The sequence below is a fragment of the Neomonachus schauinslandi genome, chromosome 11 (assembly GCF_002201575.2).
Source record: "Neomonachus schauinslandi chromosome 11, ASM220157v2, whole genome shotgun sequence".
Lineage (NCBI taxonomy): Eukaryota > Metazoa > Chordata > Mammalia > Carnivora > Phocidae > Neomonachus > Neomonachus schauinslandi.
Window position 1 is genome coordinate 26,486,415 of NC_058413.1, and position 18,530 is coordinate 26,504,944.

General features: G+C 39.3%; 1 protein-coding gene across 3 annotated transcripts in view; it reads right to left on the reverse strand.

Annotated features, from left to right (window-relative positions):
- Positions 1-18,265, reverse strand: part of HIPK3 (homeodomain interacting protein kinase 3) — a 90,211-nt gene extending 71,946 nt beyond the window's left edge. For all 3 annotated transcript variants that reach the window (XM_021685347.2, XM_021685344.2, XM_021685345.2), the window contains exon 1: positions 17,993-18,265. The gene's annotated coding sequence lies outside the window, so the exon portion shown is untranslated. The remainder of the gene's footprint in view (positions 1-17,992) is intronic.
- Between the last annotated feature and the right edge of the window lie 265 nt (positions 18,266-18,530).

Below are 18,530 nucleotides of genomic sequence, written 5' to 3' on the forward strand. Positions count from 1 at the left end.
AAGAAAGATCATCACTGCTTTATTTTGTTAAAGTCTCTAGTTAGCGATTTCCCAAATTTTTATCATATAATGACCACCCATGAACTTACCATGAGAAGTCTACAGTGCTATATTTATCCCTCATTAAACAGTTTCACACCCACATGCTCTAATTATTCTCCAACTAAAGTGCTAGAATTTCCTTCAAGAGGATAAACATAAAAGGGGAGGAAATCTTCACCAATTAATAGGTATTTCTACCTTTCCATCCAAAGAACATTAAAAGGAAAAAAAAAACCCTGTACCTATAAATGTCTCACAACACAAAAAATACCCTGGTCAGCCTAGACAGAGGTTTGTATTTTTATGCCTTTCAGTTTAAATGGGTTTTACATTTCTCAAAGGTTGTTTAAAAAAAAAAAAAAAGTATACAACAGAGACCATATGTGGCTTGCAAAACTAAACTATTTGCCGTCTAGCCCTCAAAGAAAGCTTGCTAACCTCCACACTAGAATATAACTTGCCAGGGGCGCCTGGGTGGCTCAGTCGGTTAAGCGGCTGCCTTCGGCTCACGTCCTGATCCCAGGGTCCTGGGATCGAGCCCCGCATCGGGCTCCCTGCTCAGCGGGAAGCCTGCTTCTCCCTCTCCCTCTGCCTGCCTCTCTGCCTACTTGTACTCTCTCTCTCTAATAAATAAATTTAAAAAAAAATCTTAAAAAAAAAAAAAAGAATATAACTTGCCAGGAGAGTGGGCCACTGGAGAAAAAGATAATCCTTGAGAAGACAAACAACTGTAAAAAGAAAGCACAGATCATGAAGAACCTTGTCTTCCATGCTAAGGAGCTATAGGATGATGGGGGCCTCTGAAGGGTTTTAAACAGAAAATCAACATAATTATAGTATTATAGAAAGATTACTCAGGTAAAGTTCTAAAGGATAAACCAGACAGAAACAATAATGGAAACAACAGCTGAAAGACTACTGTAATAGTCCAGGTAACAGCTGATCAGAGCCTCAGCAAAGGCAGTACCAAAGGAATGAAACAGTATCGATTACCAATAGGTAGCTAGGAGGAAGAACCACAGAGCTCAGCGAGGCGGGAAGAAAGGAAATGACACAAGCACGTTTCTGGCCTGAAAAACTGATAGCCAAATGCTAATAGAAAACATTAAAAAAAAAAAAGACAGGAAAACTGAGAGGAAAAATTGGATTTTAGACATGATGAGTCTGAGGTGTCTTGTACACAGCCCGAGTTCCCCTATGTACAGATTCTTTTAGAAAGGCCTGTATGCAGGTAATTTACTTGGGAAGTTACCATCCCAGGGGGCAGGAGTGAAGGACATGGGGAATAAGTCACCAAAGAGGGAAAAGCAACTCATAAAATTCAACATTGGGCAACAATCATAATCATTGATTCAAACAAGAATTATCTAAAGATGCAAAAACTAGTGGGAGAAAGCTTTAAAATTAACAGAGTATTATTGTTGGGAAACAATTCACCAGAGGTCTCTCATGTTTCTCCTTGTCTTGCAAGGAAGGGCACTGACTGCCTTTGTTCCAAAGTATCTTTTCAAAGGGATATTTGTATATCCCTGAACATCCCTGGAAGGTAGAGATAGTACAGTGTCTTCCTCCACGGCAAAGGGCAGGCTGTTTAATGCCCAGTGTAATAAAGATAATGACTCCCTCTTGGTCCAATGTCAGGTCCACCTGCCCCTTATGAAAGATTCAAGTTTCCTAAACCTAGGGTTTCTCTCTAGCAATGCAACTGCTTTTGTGCAGAAGTTACCTGGCTGGCCCTGTTCACATCACCCCTGTGGGGAATTCAGTTGGGGAACCAGAGCAAATACTAACACAATGACTACTGCTATTGCTATGAGTTAAAAAGTCCTTTATGTCTGACCTAACAGTCTCCTATCTTCTGCCAGCTCCCATGGCTAATTTGTTAGCTTGCAAGACCCTTCACAGCTTTCAACAATTACACAGTTTTGGGGCGCCTGGGTGGCTCAGTCGGTTAAGTGTCTGCCTTCCACTCAGGTCATGATCTCCAGGTCCTGGGATCAATTCCTGCATCGGGCTTCCTGCTCAGTAGGGAGTCTGCTTCTCTCTCTCTCTCTCTCTCCCCTCGGCCCCTCCCCTCTGCTCATTCTCTCTCTCTCTCTCTCTCTAATTAAATTAAATTAAAACAATTACACAGTTTCAAAATACATCCTCATAAGACACAACAGAAAGAAATCAGCAGGTACTACCTTAAGTGATCAAGGTTAAAATCACTAGTAATGGGACATATCAACATCATGTGCCTCCTGATATGAATGTACTAAGAGGAATACATTTTACTATGATATTTCTAAGTACAAGAAAACAAATCCAAACTGAGGGCCATTCTACAAAATAACTGGCGGTATTTTTCAAAATGTCAATGTCAGAAAACAACACAAAGACTGAGAAACTTTTCAGATTGCAGGTAACTAAAGAGACATAAAAACTGATTAGTCTTTGCTTTTAGGAAAAATATTAGGGGTAAAAATATAAATATATTAGGGGTAAAGGGACATTATGTCAGCAACTCAAAAAAAAGTTCAGGAAAAAAATAGAGAGAGAAAAGGTAAACACAAATGGAATAAAATATTAACATCTGAAGAATCCAGGTGAAAGACACATAAGAATTCTTTATACTACTGTAACTTTTCCATAGGTCTGAATTTCTGTCAACTGACAAATTAAACAGAAGAAAAAGAATATGAACGACAGGCACAAAACAATGTGTTTGGTTTTTTGGGGTCTTTTTTTGCATAAGGCAGCTCTTCAAGAGTTATTCATTTGGGAATGAACTGTTGAGTTATTTTAGGCATGACCCAGATCACCTAAAATCTAGAATCGTCAGACACACAATGAGTCCCTGGGATCATCTGCCAACATTAATAAAAAAGTATCCATAAGCAGTGAGAAGAAATCTTTTCATTTAAAAGTATTACTTAATTCATAGTAGTTTTGGAGCTTTTGGTTATTATGTAATTTCTTCAATGAAGACTAAAAGTAGAATTTCACTATGTGGTCCAATAAATTTGACAAAAAGGCCTTTTCATTCTTGAAAAGACAGAGAACCCTAGTACTAGTCTATACAAGGCTCTACAATAGGAATTAGAAAATAGAACCACATAACTAGCGATATTCAGACAATAAAACGTAGTTTCTAGTCACACTGTTTCACTTCTCAATTACCTTGTTTAAAGTGCATATTTACAAAAGACAAAACAATATGTCTTCTTACAAAAGATAAGTACCCCAGAAATTTAACTCTCTTCACTGGCCATTTAAATATCAGTATTTTAAATACCTGTATCATTAACAGATAATTTTACCAGTATTCTGTCCAGGAAATTACTTACACCAAAATATTTCACATAAGAAACATTTTCACATAAATGAACTGCTACATATTATAAAGCTTCATAAAATAAACCTGCTCTCTGAGGTGCCTACAAAACATTTATTTGAAAACACTAAAGTCTTGGGTATTTTCCAGCAGTATTGTGAACAAAGCATCTAGAGAATGTGTTGACTATAACACAAATCAGCATGTTAAATAACAAGCTTCATCTGACTTAGCAAAACATTCCAACTTTTGGAACAGAAAATGACCTGTTGGACATTTCAAAGCTGCTAGAAATCACCCTGAAATACCAATTTTCTTTAGAAAGGCTAGAAAAGAGTTAACAGTACTTAAGGACTACGCTTACTAAAGCATATAATTCTCTAGATTTTTTAAAGCTATCTAAAATCAAAACCCCACGGGTGCCTCCTGGCCTAGTCAGTGGAGCGTGCAACTCTTGATCTCGGGGTGGTGAGTTCAAGCCCTACATTGGGCACAGAGCTTATTTAAAAAAAAATTAATTAAATTTTAAAAAACAAAATAAAAACCCAGAAATGAAACACTGATAGGAAATTTGACTAAAGAGAAAAAGTTTACCCGAAGCACTCTCTTCCTTAAAGAAAACTTTAAGGCTAACAATGCAAATCTAGTTTATAAAACTTAAGTACAAAGAAAACTTTTCTTTAAATTGGTCATACAGTATCTGTCAATACCAGTATGATGGCTTGCTAGAAAATGCAAACAGTTCTATAACTCTGGGTTATGAACAACTCCCTTAATAGAAAGCCAAACGAATTACTTTTTTTAAAAATATATACAGAAATGTTCTTTTATTTTTTTTATTTTTATTTTTTCTTAAAGATTTTATTTGACAGAGAGAGACAAAGTGAGAGAAGGAACACAAGCAAGGGGAGCGGAAGAGGGAGAAGCAGGCCTCCCACCGAGCAGGGAGCCCGATGCGGGGCTTGATCCCACGACCCCGGGATCATGACCCGAGCCGAAGGCAGACGCCCAACGACTGAGCCACCCAGCCGCCCCTTACTTTCTATTTTATAGAAAATCTGTCCCAAAAGAACCACCACAAAATTTTTATTTTATATAAAAAAATGTAATTTTTAGGCAAAGATGAGTATGAAATATTAAAAACAAAAAATAAAAGTCCTTACCAGAATACCTCCTAACTTAATCTACCTCTGAAATCAACAAAGGAAGCTGAATCCTAGATTAATAATTTGATCAAATGTCCACTGCTGACAAAGCATTATAAAGGAAAACATTCTGCTGTCTTTGTAAGAAATAATGATTCAAAGTTCTAAATGAACATTCATAAAATCAAAGGTCCTGTTCTATAAAACTTTTCAAAATTACAGGCTATCCTAAATAAACAACTTTAATATTCTCATTTTGTACTTCCAATAGTACAACATTCTACATTCATAACTGAAAGAGAACTATCAAACTATCACTCCAGAGTAATGTATATCACAAGAACTAAAAGTCTAAAAACCAGTCATGTGAGAACAGTAGCTGCTCCCCACCCCACACACCCACACAGATAACAGTTTTGCATTTGGAAAAGCTGAAAAGACAAATATTGACAGCAGTATAAGCTTGATTATAGTACTTTTAGTTTTTGAAAAATATTTATGAACAACATTTTAGGGCTTGAAAAAATAAACTGCAACAAAAAAGTCAGCCACTTGTTCTTTTCAAATTCTGTTAAGAACCTACATGGCCCTTAGGTGACCTACACTGCTAAATTCAAAGTTGTTGGGTTTTTCCTACAATTATGTTCTCTCCCTACTCATATTTTAGTTGCCAGATATGCTACTTTATATAAATGTCTTTTTTTAGAAATTTAGTGAAGTACCTTCAAAAACCTTTCTAATGTAAAAACACTTTTTTAAGTTTCAAATTTTAACTGTCATATATATCTTGTGAACTGGGGTCTCACAATGGCTTCAGGAAATCCTGTGCTTCAGGAAATTCTCTATGGTGTCTAATCAGAAACAATAGAAGGAACAGAAATGAAAATATGTTAAGAAAAATAAAGATCTCTTTCTTATTCTCATGACAAATGTGAGGAAGGGACAAGGCAGAGATTTTACAACAAGCCTCCCTAAGAAAGCCAGAAAGAAACTAAAGAACAATGTAAATTCATAAACACCTGAAGAAAGAAAACAAGCAGCTTCTCAAAAGAGTACTCTCAAAGCAAGGATACTGAATTCTTAAAAATCTATTAGAACTACTTATGTTTGGCTCTGACTACCTCTAATCATTAACTTTTTTAAATGACACACATTGTTGGGGCGCCTGTCTGGCTCAGTTGGTAGAGCATGCAACTCTTGATCTCAGGGTTGAGAGTTTGGGCCCCACATTGGGCACAGAGATCACTGTTTTTTAAAATTAATTTAAAAAAATAAAAATTAAAAATTAATAAAATAAAATGACACATTGTTGGGTTGCTTGTAATAAGCCGTGCACTAAAACTGCAGATTTATATGGGCTTAGCAAGGGTCACATAAACATTTCTTTCTTCTACTACTAGCCCCACAGAAACACTGAAAAAAAAAAAAAATTTTCACCTTAGTGTAAAAAGTCACACTGCCATACATGATACTATAAAGCTCTATGTATTAGAATTACAACCATAAGAAAATCATATTCAGATCTATCAGCTGAAGAGATTTTTTAAAATGCCATCAACATACTAAAAAGATAAAAAGATGATTACAAAAGTTTAATTCCATTTGAAAATGCATAGCTAACACATTTTAAGTTCAAAAATGAAAGCCAGCTATTGATCCCATGGGATAAAATAAAGAAAAATATGTTAAATCATTTGACTGAAAATGGCCACAAAACAGTTAAGTTTACTGATGATAAATTTATTCTCAGATAATAACTAAAAATCTCATGCTGGCCAAAAGTAACTTCATGTCATTTTTCTGCCATTTGCATAAGAAGCTAGATAGAATCTCAGATATAAAGTAATGATTACATATCAATTATACATGATGAATATGCCAAAACAGTTATTTTAAAACAATGTTAACACTTAAGGGGTACCTGGGTGGCTCAGTCGGACAAGCGTCTGCCTTTGGCTCAGGTCATGATCCTGGGATGGAGACCCATGTGGGGCTCCCTGCTCAGCGGGGAGTCTGCTTCTTCCCCTCCCCCTGCTCCTTCTCTTTCTCTCTCTCAAATAAATAAAATCTTTGAAAAAAAACTTAAAATGTTATTTGTTCATAGTAACCTTGCAAGTTGAAAGGACAAAAACGATCACTAAGCCATTACCATTACCTGGAATCAGACTGCTAGAATATGGGTAGTCTAGACTAATATGTGAAATTTAACTATTTTGCCATAAAAACATGAAAAGATACACATTGTTCACTCCAGGAAGAGGGGGGATTTCAGTATGAAAATAATTTTTAAATTATTCAATTACTATAAATAACAAAATATTCAGGAAAAAGAACCTATTTCGTTCTAGTCATTCTGACATGTTTTATTGTATGTTTACAATCACAGGACATGTATATTTTAGTATATGTGCTGCCGAAGCAAACACTCACAGTACATGTATAACTTGATATGCCAACTTGTTCTCTCTGGGATAACTTAGATATGTTCTATCTAGGATATTTTGAATAGCAGCATAATATTCTACCATGTGTGCATACTATAATTTGTTGAACTGCTTTTTCCAATTTTTTCACTATATTTATATAAAGTTGTGACGAACATTTTCATATAAATAGCTTTTACACATTAATTTTCTTAGTATGGATTTCCAAAAAGGAAACTTGATAAATACTACCAAATTTTGCTTTGCAAAGTGCAAATTTTGCTGGTTTTTTTTAATGCATCGACCAGAAATAAGTATTTTAAGATTTAAAGTTTCAAACATAGGGGCGCCTGGCTGGCTCAGTCATAGAGCATGTGACTCTTGATCTCGGGATTGTGAGTTCAAGCGCAACACTAGGTGTAGAGATTACTTAAAAAATAAAATCTTTAAAAATAAAATAAAGTTTCGGGGCGCCTGGGTGGCTCAGTCGTTAAGCGGCTGCCTTCGGCTCAGGTCGTGGTCCCAGGGTCCTGGGATCGAGCCCCGCATCAGGCTCCCTGCTCGGCAGAGAGCCTGTTTCTCCCTCTCCCTCTCTCTGCTGCTCTACTTGTGCTCTTTCTCTCTGTGTTAAACAAATAAATATCTTTAAAAAAAATAAATAAAATAAAATAAAATAAAAAGTTTCAAACATAAACTCCAATAGAAATGAGTGAAGATACCAAAAAGGAAATACAGAAAAAGAAACAATGTGGAAATAAGATAATTCAATCTGAGCTACCTGTGGGGGGAAAATATGGAGCTCAATACTTCAAAAGATGAGCTGAAAGCTAAGAATAGGGTACACTATAAATGCAATCATCTGGAGGAATACATAAATTGTGAATAAAAGAAACTACTGGAGAGCTTAGTGGGAGTAATTTCACTGGAGTGGCATGGACAGAACTATACTGCCAAGGGCTAAGAAGTGAATACAGTTTCAAATAGAAGCTAGAGGACACATTTAAGAAGTCTGGAAGAAATAAAAAGGTAGACCGGTCCATAGATTGGAGGAGGCACAATTAAAAGATGGCTGATTAAGATCGCAGATATCTGATCATTTTTAAAGGCTGAAGAAAAAGGGCCCAAAAAGGTGGGGTGGGGGATCCTTTAAGTTATTGGACAGGCTCAAGATGCTGAAAAACACATTTCAGGATGAAATCCACAGGAGAGAATAGGAAATAATCTTGGAGGGAAGGAGATATTTCAGTCCTTGAGAGAGTGAAAACACAAAGTGTATACTGGTAGAAGTTACATTCAGAGGCAGAGGGTTGGAAATCTTGAGGAAGTTCGTTACCTACTGACTTCTACACAGGAAACAGACTCATCTGCTAGAATTAAAGTGAGGGGTAGAGTAGGGTTTTGAGAGGTAAAGTGTGTATATGACACATTCTCAAGTGCTTGGGCAGGTATCTGTAAAGCTGCTTAGTAAAGGCACTATACTTTTTTTTTTTTTTAATATTTATTTATTTGACAGAGAGAGACACAGCGAGAGAGGGAACACAAGCTGGGGGAGTGGGAGAGGGAAAAGCAGGCCTCCCACTAAGCAGGGAGCCCGATGTGGGGCTCAATCCCAGGACCCTGGGACCATGACCTGAGCGAAGGCAGATGCTTAACTGAGCCACCCAGGCGCCCAGGCACTATACTTTGATTAAAGGATACAGGTAGAGCATAGCATGCCTGTATTTGATTACTTTTATGATAATTATATATTCGATTCCCCAATGTCTACTAGAGGCTTTATATCCATAAAAACCTTTAAGACATGGTCTCTGACCTCAACAGTTCAGATACTATTTTATATTTTGAAATGTAAAAATTTCCCAAAATGTAATGGATTAGGTTACCTCCTAATAGGTTATAAATTGATGTATTTCATTTTCTTCCAATCAGATTAACAAGAAACAATTTCAAGCTAGATATACCTTCAGATGTGAGATACTTAAGAGAGATTTTAGAAGTTACAGAGTAGCCACTAGAAATATTTTCAGAAATGCCACACTATGAGGATTTAGGGCAACTCACAAGACAAACATCCCAATTGTTTTCTACTCAAAAGTACTGGCAAAACCAACTATATTATAATCCCTAACATCCTAAGTACATTTCCGTACAGAATTCAATTTTAAATACACATGTATAATAAATATCAAAATGTCACCAAATTGTCAAATTTCATTAAGAATGTATCATATGCAATTATACTGAGGCAATGTAATACTTGCCCTTTGCATGACTCGGCTTAAAGGACCCCAAATTAAACATACTTCTGATTTACATAAATTAAGTACACAAATAACATCCCTTTTGTATAGTGCTTTCAAATAAGATATACCTAGCAATTTCAATCTTAAAAGTAGCTTAAAATGGAATTCTATCTATACCTTCTTTTCACCTTCTATTCTCTTTCCACTGGTTGGCATAGGAATGAGGTTTGGAGAGCTCTGCATTCCAAATTTAGAAGGTAATATAGTTAGGAAAGGCAAACCTATTAGAATTTTCTCAAGCAATGCAAGAATTGTGCCTGTCCAAAAGGAAAAACCATGAGAATAAGAACTAGATTAACCATACTTAAGAAATATGAACTTCCGCTTGATTTAAATTAACACACAACATCTCTCTATAAAACCATTAGACTATTAAACTGGTTAGACTGATGGAAAAGCTTTTAACAGAAATTAAATTCATAGAACTGTTTTCGTATTTTTTAAAGATTTATTTACTTATTTTAGAGAGAGCACGAGTATAAGCAGGGGTAGGGATAGGGAGAAGGAAAGAAATCCTCAAGCAGACTCCCCACTGAGTGCGAAGCCCAACGCAGGGCTCGATCCCAGGACCCTGAGAGCATGACCTCGGCTGAAACCAAGAGTTGGCCCCTTAACCATCTGAGCCACCCAAGTGCCTCCAATTTTTTTCATATTTTTTTTTTAAAGATTTTATTTATTTATTTGAGACAGAGAGAATGAGAGAGGGAGAGCACATGAGAGGGGGGAGGGTTAGAGGCAGAAGCAGGCTCCCTGCCGAGCAGGGAGCCGGATGCGGGACTCGATCCAGGGACTCCAGGATCATGACCTGAGCCGAAGGCAGTCGCTTAACCAACTGAGCCACCCAGGCGCCCTTTTTTCATATTTTTAAATGACTTTTTTTGGCTTTAAACATTACAAGGAGTAGCAAGTATTAATACACAACTTTCAGAAGCTGAACCATTCCTGATATTTTATAAACAGTTTTTAAAAACTTGAACATGCTATATATAAATCATTGTTCTTCTCAGGCAGTGTTTTCCAGGTCACGTACACATACGCAAGTATAAAAGAAAATTTATGGTACTTGGCCAATTTCACCTACTATTTGCTCAAAGCAAGAACCATGTCTTACTCTCTTCATTCATAGCAGAGTACTTTGCACTTAGCGGACACCCAAATATATACCAGGTAAAATAGTTCTCACACACATATTTTATCACTGTTTTACCCAACATAATAGAATTTCACTTAATTGTGGTGAGAGTCTATGATCCAGCTACAAAAAATATTTAAAGCATAGTAATCAGATTAAAAACCTAATATTTTTGAAGCCAATACTATTCTTATCTAACTTAAAACACAAAACTACAGGGTGCCTGGGTGGCTCAGTCGTTAAGTGTCTGCTTTTGGCTCGGGTCATGATCCCATGGTCCTGGGATCGAGCCCCGCATCCGGCTCCGTGCTCCGCGGGGAGCCTGCTTCTCACTTTCCCACCCCCCCTCTCTCACTGTCTCTCTCTCTCTCTGTCAGAAAAAAAAAAAAAAAAACCACAAAACTACAATTAATATACTGCAGACACTTGTACTGTCTCTAGTGAAACCGATTACAAGTTGGCCCAAAACATGTTTTGAGAATGTAGTGAAGCACAGCATCATAGTTACAGGCTATGTAGCTCATAACCTGCAATTTTCATTGTGATTTTATGTCACTTTACCCTACTTACTCTCAATATAAGTTGACATAAATTACATATGTAAAGCCCTCTGAAGTATTAATTTAAATTTTACTTTAAAAGAAATATCTCTAGGAAGTCAGGTTCAATTTTCAATATGTTGTCACTCTATCTAACTTATTAACTATTTAAGACTGTACATTATATACCTAAACTCGTATAGTTTACCAAACCTACAAGACTCTCATTGTATTATTAAACAGGTAACGCACAGTCAAAATATACACAAATGATATCTTTAGGCCTTTAAATCACCACTTTATAGGGTATGAAATATTTTCTAAGCAAGTTATTTTCTGCAAATGTTTCAAAGTTTACTATTTCATTGTTTAAAAAAACTAAGATATTTTGTTTAATTTATGAACAATATGCAACAAAAGTAGGAGGAAGCTGAAGAATTTGTAGTTAACAAACATTTTTAGTAAGTCACATGCTTTTTAATTTTTTTTTTTAAAGATTTTATTTATTTATTTCAGAGAGAGAATGAGAGACAGAGAGCACGAGAGGGGAGAGGGCCAGAGGGAGAAGCAGACCCCCCCACTGAGCAGGGAGCCCGATGTGGGACTCGATCCCGGGACTCCAGGATCATGACCTGAGCCGAAGGCAGTCGCTTAACCAACTGAGCCACCCAGGCGCCCCGCTTTTTAATTCTAAAATGGAAAACAGATCTTCCTCAACTTAAACGGGGTTACATCCCAATAAACCCATCATAAGCTGAAAATGCATTTAATACACCTAACCTACCGAACATCATAGCTTAGCCTTGTCCACCTTAAACCTGCTCAAAACACATTAGCCTAGAGTTGGGCAAAGTCATCTAACACAAAGCCTATTTTTATAAAAAGTGGAAATATCTCATGTAATGTATTCAATACTGTACTGAAAGTAAAAAAAGGAATGGCTGTGTGGGTACAGAGTGGCTTTAAGTATATCATTATTGACCCTCATGATCACATGGCTGATGGGGAACTGTGGCTCGCTGCCTCTGCCCAGCATCAAAGGAAGAGTATCAGGGGGTGCCCGGGTGGCTCAGTCGGTTAAGCGTCTGCCTTCGGCTCAGGTCATGATCCCAACGACCTGGGATCGAGCCCCGCACTGGGCTCTGTGCTCAGCAGGGAGCCTGCTTCTCCCTCTCCCTCTGCCTGCCTGCCCACTGGGGAACTCTCTCCCTAAAAAAAAAAAAAAAAAACTAAAAAAAAAAAAAAAAAAAAGGAAGAGTATCAGACCCCACACTGCTAACCTGGGAAAAGATCAAAATTCAAACTTCCAAGTACTGAATGTGTATGACTTTCACACCATGGTAAAGTCGAGAAATCCTAAGTCAAACCATGGTAAATAGGGGATCATCTTTAATTGGATAGTCAAATGCAGCCAGTTTTATAGTTTCTATCAAATTCTATAAAGGCAATGTTCTTTGCAAGCCATATGTAATCAAATGTAATTCATAATAAATAGCTACAAAATTCTAAAGGGGGGAGGGAATGATTCATTCTGTTCATCTAATTATTTCAATATCAAATCTAAATAATTTTTTTTCCAATTAGAAAAGATGCTCCAGCATTAACAATATGCAAAATAAAACAATTTATCTGACCACCTCTGGCAATCCTTTATTTTCAGTGAGACCAAGAATTGGTCTTTCGCAATTTGGATCCTTACCTAGGATAAAGTACAGCTCAATGGAACAACGTACTTTATTATTCTTCTCTAAGTCTCCACTTCTTTTAGGTATAATCTTTTTATTTAAAAAACAAAAAGGCAAAGCAGCAAAGAAAATGCAACATGAAAAGCGTATTTGGAAATCTAATTTTTAAAAGAAGAGATGTTAATATCATAAAGTAAAAATGGACTGAGTGACAGATAACAGAAAAATTGGGTTTTAATTCAGTTTGAAAAACCTACATTCATTTATTATGCACCTTAGTTTATTTTTAAGCATCTCTAAAAACTAAAAAAAAAAAAAAGTTATTCCTATTTATCAAGCTCATTTTAATGGCAATAATATGTTCTGTGCTCTTCACACTTCTGATTTCAAATTAGGCATTTAACATGAGATTTTTGTAATTGTACAGGAAGTTTATCTTCCGTAAATTCTACATTAAGGAAAAGTAGTTTTGATTGAAGAAATAAAAGACACAAAAAGGAAGGGTGGGTAAGTGGTTTTTAAAAACTGGTCAGGGATGGGCGCCTGGGTGGCTCAGATGGTTAAGCGTCTGCCTTTGGCTCAGGTCATGATCCCAGGGTCCTGGGATCGAGTCCCCCATCAGGCTCCCTGCTCAGCGGGGAGCCTGCTTCTCCCTCTGCCTCTCTCCATCTGTCTCTTACGAATAAATAAATAAAATCTTAAAAAAAAAAAAAAACTGGTCAGGGATGATACACAGATATTACTTCACAACTCTCATCTTTTAAGAGGTGTTACGGTGTATTCTTAATCTTTCACCCAAGCTACCACATATTTCACTGATTTTATAACTAAGTGAACTCTGGTTTCTAGCAAATTGAACATTTAAGTCAAAACAGATTTCTAAGTCTCCCAAATTCAATTAAATCAACCTATTCCCCCAACTCAGGGCCCAGCTTCCTCTACCTTACCTGTCCACTAGCTTCCCTCCCACTCAAGTCTTCACCCAAAGGAAAAATTCTTACTCTCTTAGAAAATTAAAGAAATTGTTTGGGTCAAAGGAACAAAACATATTTAAGGTAAAACATATTGTCCTTGGCTTGTTTCCGTTCAAAGACTTCCTGTTGGAAAAAGATAACTTTCTAAAGTACTGACTTGGCCATAACTACTAAATACAAAAGATAAATCAGTTTACTGACTTAATTGTCCTCAAGCCACAAATGCCATCCCTAAAAATACAGTATTTCCAATACTCAACCAGTTTTGTTAAATTTCCACACAAGTGCTAACAGCAGAGGCTCTAGGTTCCCAGCATAACAGCGCATGCCTCAGAATCCAGACAATATGTTGCCTTTGTGTAGTGACATATGGCCCAAGTATCAACTGAGGAGAGCAGCCTGATCTGCCAAATAGGTCAAGGTCTAATCTGACAAACATTTAGGTAAAATGTGTAACATACATTTCCAAGTATCGATTCTAGCTTGGTCCTAACAGTGATTAAGATAAGGTCCAAAAGAACAGCTATGACAAAACTACAGAAGCAACACACTAATACTAAGTTGTTTCTCCCCACTTTTTTTCTTTCCCCAAATCACTCTTAATCCAACCAAAAGAAGTGGACTGTGTTTCCTTAGGTCAGCCATGTAAGTGCATTGGCTACCCTGAAAACTCACACTGATTCCAAACTTCGACTCCTAGGGTGCCTGGGTGGCTCAGTTAAGTGTCTGCCTTCGGCTCAGGTCATGATCCCACGGTCTTGGGATGGAGTCCCACATCGGGCTCCCTGCTCAGCGGGGAGCCTGCTTCTCCCTCTGCCCCTGCCTCTCGCCCCTGTTCTCGTTCTCTCTCTCAAATAAATAAATAAAATAAAATCTAAAACAAAAACAAAAAAACTTCGACTCCAAATATATACTCCTATTCAACTTATGTTAAGTGTTCAAAGATACTAGACAAGTTATTTTTTAAGCAGCTGGATCCAGAACCAATAAACACATTTTAAATAATTCCTTTAGACTTACATTTGTATCATATAGAAAGGGTTACCATAACAAAGCTTTCAGCAAGTTGGCAGGGGGGCAAGTAGGGACACCTTTAAAGAAGTAATAAAATAGACTGGTATATTCCTCCATTTTAACAAAATTCTTGTAGTTTATCAGAAGTAACCTCTAAGATAAACATACCACACTGGAAGTCTCAACTTCAGACATTAGAAAATTAGGACAGCTGCAAACCCAGAAATTTTTACATGAACATTTCTTTTGGCAGCAACAGTATAATCATATAGCAACTTATTTTGTGTCCTCTAATAGTTAAGAGGCAAGAATAACTCTGGAGGGGTATTTCCAATACAGAGAACTTCAAAGTTCCTTAGAACACACTTAAATCTAAATATTGCCATGACATCTTTATCTCCAAACTCAAACATAAATGGAATGCAATGGAAACTACATTACTTATGCCTTTTAATTAACTACCAATAACGCAGTTCTAATCTACCATATCACCACCTTTGGTGAACTGCTGCAGAGAGACCACAGAAAACTTCAAAAGTCACCAGAATAAGTCACTCTAACACTCCAATGGAAAATAACATGTAACCAAGTATTCCATTTAACTGATGTGAAACAGGTTTAGGAAACAGTATTTCAGCATTCTGAAATCCACATTTTCTCTTCCCTACCTATAAATGCCATCAATGTTCATGTACCAAATATTTAAAACAAAAGCTCAATCAGAAAGTTCATTTGACAGCTGTTGCTATTTTAAGTTGCAAGGGAAAAAAAAAGCTTTCAATATCTTACAATAAACAAATAATACTTAGTGCTCTGCCATACTAGCTACAGTAGCCTACCTCTGTAATTTGCACCTTATTTTATGTGCTCCATGACAGAACATCCAAAAAATTAAAATAGTATGATCTGAAGCTTCTTTTCAAGCATGTTTACAAGAAGAATTATCTCATAAAAACCATCTACTTTTATGTGACTCTAAAACTCCATGCCCAGAAGCCAATGACTGGTTCATAAGCAAGATAATGACTAGTTCAATGGAAAAGGTATTATGACAATAAACGAAGACTGGCTCACCACGTTATGATCTGCTTGCCTAATATGTGTTTAGCTACTGTAGTCAGCAATGTCCAAATATAAATTTGAAACATTTAATGACTGGTTCTGTTCTAGATTTCAAGTTCATCTTACCTTTTTAAAACATAGTTTTAATCTAAGGCTCTCTACAAAAAAAAAAATCTTTTTTAGAAAATATATTCCCTAGAGTAGAAAAAACTTCAGGAACAAATTGTTATTCAATTTTACGGTAAGTACAAAAAAAACTCCACAGTGAAATGTGCAAAATCTCAAATATTTCAACACACTTCTACCTTAACACAAATTAAAATCAAGTAAGTTTCAAAAGTAAAAGAAAAATAAACTTCAAACAGGTTGAGCATTATATTTTATAAATAAGAGTTGTCTACATTTTATGAATGGACCCATAAATATACCAAGAAAACCTTAATTTAAAAGTACTTTATCTGGTTGGTTACATTTCAGTTACTGTTAAGTGGCATGAAGGCATAAGGTAGCCAATAAAACTATAAAAAATAATTTTTGAAAAAGGTCAGTTTTATTTTGTTGAATAAGTTTACTAAGCTTAATACTAAGTTTAATCATGACCTATCAAAACCTTATCATAGCTCACTGTATAAAATTAGCACTGCACTTGCAAACATAAGCAGAATCTAGACTTATCAAACATATGGTGAGGCTTGCCCAGCTTCTGAAAAATTAAAGGAGAATGTAGGATTAAAATGTTTTAGCTGGGTAACAAACAAAGCCCACCGATCCTGCTCAAAAAGTTTTCAACAAAAATCTGATCAAAAAGGGCACCTCTTAAAAATTTTAAGGCACCAAGAAATTAAAACTTCTTTTTTTTAAGATTTTATTGATTTATTTGACACAGAGAGAGAGAGAGCGAGAGCAGGAACACAAGCAGGGAGGAGCGGGAGAGGGAGAAGCAGGCTTCCCGCGGGGCAGGGAGCCCGACGCGGGGCTGGAGCCCGATCCGGGGCTCGATCCCAGGACCCTGGGACCATGACCTGAGCCGAAGGCAGACGCTTAACGACAGAGCCACCCAGGCGCCCCTAGAAATTAACTTTGAAATAAATTGAAATGGTGTGAATATAAGTGATTCCACGCCAGAAGCTACAGCTAACAAGCAAATCCCTAAAAAGGGCGGGGGGAAGGGGGGGAGACTCAACCGATCTCCAAACTACTACAAGGTACACAAAAGCACAAGCACAGGCTGGTTTACCAGCTAACTTTCCCGGCCCAGGACCAGGGAGACATCAAAGTTGACAACAGAATCAACCATGAGCTTTTCCTGTAAACCTGACGATAATCTGAAAAACTTCACTGTTGCTAATAGAAGAGCCTTATAATTAGAAGCAGCGACCTGACAGGTGGAAAAATAAATTTTAACAGGGCAGCAAGAGGTTGTGAAAACACAGTTCAAGGACTGAACGTGTCATGACTACTCTGTAACAGGTCCAAGGTAATTTAAGCACACACCCTTTAGCGCAATTCCTCAAGCCTAGATAAGATTGGGAAACAGGCTTCGCTGAGAGCCACATACCATTTTAAAACAGCCGTCTCCCTCCCGACAGGAAAACAGACATTCCCATCCGAAGTCTTTCCGAGAGTTCTCCACGAAGGGAAGCGGGCGGCCGCCACCGTAACGAGAGAAGCCGGCAACAGCCCCGCCGCGCGGCCGCCACGCCTTCCTCCCGCCGCGGCAGGGGACGCGGAGCGGCGGGTCACATTTCTCCTCCCCAACAATCAACACGCACTCACGTCTCCAGAGTTGACACCCTCTAAGCGGCCGCTCGGCGACGCTGGTGACTGGGCCACAAAGCCAGGGACGCAGCCATCGGCTGGGGCGCTCAAGTTGCGTGCGTGCGCGCGCGTGTTTGTGTTTGCTCCCCTTAATGAAAGACAAGAGGTCTCCGTAGTTACGGCCTAGGGTTGCGGTGGGGAAAGAGGCCCCCTGTGGGACTAAACAAAACTTCGGTTGCTGGGAAGAGCCGTTGCGCAACCCTGGCAGGGGAAGGCCGGGGCCGCCCAGGCCGGCCCCAGCGCGGCTTCCCGCAGGCTGCGCCACCGCTCGCACCAACCACGCGCGGCCCCCGCGTCCCGCGGCCTTCGGCCCCGAGCGGCCCCCGGACCCGCCACCCGGCGGGGAGCCGCGGCGGAAACGCGGAGCACCGGAGCGCAGGGGATCTGCCGGGGATGTAGGACGCGCGACGGGTGCGGGCCGCTCCGGAGGGGTTGGGCCCGGCCGGGGTCCGGCTGAGGGGCCCGGAGGCCCCGAGAATGAAGCTAGTCCCCCCACCCTGGGCTGGGGGCGCCCCTCGCCCCTCTCCCTCCTCCCTTACCTTCCTAGAGGCCTGAGCTCTCCCCTCTTCGGGCGGCCGCGGCCCTGAGCATGTCCGGAGTGGGGTGCGGGGCCGTGCCGGGGACAGGGAGCCAGGCGCTTCAGCAGGCGGCACCACCCAGCCCGGGCTCAGCCCCTCTCCGCGGCCGCTGCCATCTTGTCCTGGCGGCTGAGAGGAAACGGCGAAACACCCTCCCCCGACCGCTGCTGCTGCTGCTGCTGCTGCTGCTGCTTCTCTGGCTGCTGAGCGCCGGGCCCGTCTCCCTCATCTTCCTTCCCGGGGATTTGGGGTGGGGACGACAGGGCTGGGGCGAGGGGTGGCGAGAGGCCGGCCGGCCGGCCTTCGACTGCTGGGGCCTACGGGCGGCGCAGGGTGCGGGGCCCGCGGCGGCTGGGGCCCATTCCTGACGCCCCTGCCGCGAGAGGAGGAGAAGGAGACAGCCAGTAGAGGCAGCGACGCCGGAGCCCGCGGCTCGGTCTCCTCAGGCCGCCGCGCTGCCGGCAGTCGTCACGGAGGCAGCTGCCGCCGGTCGCCCCAG